We start from the raw sequence: 3,160 nt of genomic DNA on the forward strand, positions 1-3,160 counted from the left end.
CTTTCTTATCCCTCTTGTTACGACGGATCGAGCATATGATTCTTTTCTTGATATTAACTTGCAGAAGTTTTTGATTGGTCTTTTTCATGTCATGGGATAACCCCCCCGAAAGAAGAGTGCAAAGACCAAGTTCCCATTTCCTCCGTTCATCCACGAGAATCGATATTCGTTCTTTCCACTTTGAATACGTCAATTCTCATCCGTTACTTGAGATTCGATACGTAAGATACGTCATTTCTCATCCGTAACTTCCATCCGATAAGGGCAATAAAGCCAAGGCAAGCTCATATTTGCGTATATAAAGGCTTGGTGTGGAGTTTTGGGGAGAGGGCCTGGGTTTCGGGAGATGAAAAAAGCCTACTTTTACAGCTAAGTGATTAGGACTTGATCGAAAAATATTGCTCTCAAAACATGCATTTATGAGGTAAACTAGAAAAACACTACTTTTGACCCATAGTGATCCGAACTTTTTTCATTGGAAATCGAGTTTCCTTAGGGAAAAAGGACTTGCTAACTTTTGCAGCTATATGAAACGGACTTGCCTACGGCACTTTTGCACCGAAGAAACTAAAAAATAGTCTTTCTCCGCCTAAAAGCAAGGTAGGATTTCTACGAAACAAGTCCGGATAGGTAACTAGGCGGATAGGAAGGATTTCTACGAGCTTCAGTTCATGAATTGAAATATGCATGCATCCCATTCATAAGGAGTAGCTGGCTATCCGTGTGCAACACTCATTTCTTTCTAGGAAGATAAGATCCCGCTCTAAGGCATTGGAGCTGCTGGAATATGATACGAAAATACAGATTGATGTTTATGCTTCTCCTCTCTCGGGAATAGTTTACCGACCGGGCCACCTGTAAATTCTTTAGTTAAAACAGGCCTCGGGAGTAGTCATCCTAGTATCGAAAATCATCTATTTTGCTTTCCGAAGGTAGACAGCAGCGTTGATTCTCCGATTATACGATGGCAACATGTGTGAAGTCTAGTACCAGATCATATCGGGGATAGCTAGCTCATCAGCAGTTCATTTCTATGTATGGCGAGAAGTCCAACTGTCAAGCATGGCACGATTCCAGAATCATCGCTTGGCTGCTGCTTAGATGAGATGAAACCTGAGCTGACTTCTCTGTTTTAGTACCGTCCAGGCCTGCTTCTTAAGTGAACTCATCCATTCCCTTGTTAGTACAGAAGGAGGCGATATCGTGTCAATTCCCTAAAGAAAACCGTCTTTTCCAATGATTTAGGGCCCATACCCCAATAATGATGACGAAGAGGTCTTCCTGCTTCAAAAACAGGGCTTCCTGACCCGATAAAAGAGTGCACATGGAAGTAGTTCCGCTCAATTCTCCAATACGACTTCGGGTGTGACCCCAACCCCACCAAATGGTGATCCTCGAGACCAAAGGGCATTGAACGAGAGAGAAGGAAATCGTCCACAGAGAATTGGAGTATCCGGCCTAGTGATAGTTAGAAAGAGTTGGCCAATACAGAATCTCATGCGCCTCTCATTGATGAACCCCTTTTTCCTTTATCCTCTACTGGTGGCTGATTGATTGAGCGCCGGTCTCACTCATTCTTTATGAGCGGAAGCCATGCACCTATCACCTATAACCAGAGAAGTACTATACGGCACGGCACCTTCGGCGAGGACTCAACTCAACAGAGAATGATTTGACAAACATTGATCCATGCTTGGCCTTAGCCTGAGCTCAACTCTGAAAAAGAAAAGAGGAGAATCTCTCTAGCTTGTGGAATCACTTCCCTGGATGCTTAGATAGCTCGAGAAAGTGCGCCACTTCTCCCTTAGAGCCCATCTATCTAAACGGGTATAAAAACAGAGAAATAGGCTCATTAAGTGAAGTGAGAACAGAACTCGATCTTTGCTAGGCGTGAGAAGAAGATATCGGTCCTTTGGCCATCGGGAGCAGTGGTAAAGAAATCCTTTGAATGGATCAGTGAGTTCCGGCACGATTGCTGGAACGAACGGAATCTACGGGAACGAGATCTTTCTGTTGGCACGATATCTTTCAGGAACTGCGGTAATCCAATCCTTGAGCTAAGGACGAATGCTTGATTTGCAATCTTTCAAGACGATTTTATTGTAGCAGATGTGGAATCCAGATTGGCATAACGGGTTCTACGTGAAGTCAGCCGTTCGTCATCATTTGAGGGTTCGGGTCGGGATCATGGCCATAAATCGCGACTTTTTCCACTAGAGCGAATAGCATTCTTCGAAACAGGCACAGGACACTAGAGCGAATAGCATTCTTCGAAACAGGCACGCACAGGACTTGAAGCAGAATCAGAGAGTGATCCCTTTCCAACAGACTGATCGAATTCCAGTGATACACTACGCCTGGCACTATTCGTCACATTAGTAGTTAAGTTACTCATTTGTTACGAACAAAGAGACGCTAGAGATTCTATGAACTTCAGATCGATGCCATTCACTAATCTCAATCGTCTTTCTATAGATTTCTGGGCCGATGGGCGATAAACCTTAAAAGTAGCTGCTACGGGCTCTGTGGTGCGTCTCAGAGCCCTTCCCCATGGGGGGTTCCCGTTCTGCTAATCTTGCTATCTTCCCCAGGTTTGCTCGTTTCGATTGGAACAAGAAGTCCGTATTGGTATTTCTTGGTATTGGTAGCAGATGTTCAGCGGTAACAAACAGTAGCTGCAAGTAGATCATCTCTCTTTCTTTCGTACAAGTAGATCGTTGGGATGAGATCTGTAGTCTAAGAATCGGTTCATAGGAAAGCACGCCTTGCAGTTGGCATCGGTAGAAGATTTCCGTCTTGTCCCACGGAGTGGAGCTAGACTCACTTCCTTTGTTCTAGACATTATACGTTATTCACTGAGGAAGAAGGGAGTAAAGTATCTACACTCGTATCGGATCTGGAGATCTGCCCCGGGATGGAAAGGTATCGATCGACCAAGAACTTGTCGAATTTCTTTGACCTCGGAGCCCGTACAAGCTCTTCTTCCACAACCATATGTGACCTCCCCGAGTTTCGAACCCCTCGCCCTCTAAATGTGGATCTCCTCCTCCTCGTTGTTGCCGTGGAGAGACCTCACGTCTAGTTGAAATAGATGCAAGTAAAACTTTCTGACAGCTATGTGAGCACGGATCTTTCCATCATAAGAATAGGGCTCTGGCAA

Source organism: Aegilops tauschii, chromosome 7 (assembly GCF_002575655.3).
Source record: "Aegilops tauschii subsp. strangulata cultivar AL8/78 chromosome 7, Aet v6.0, whole genome shotgun sequence".
Lineage (NCBI taxonomy): Eukaryota > Viridiplantae > Streptophyta > Magnoliopsida > Poales > Poaceae > Aegilops > Aegilops tauschii.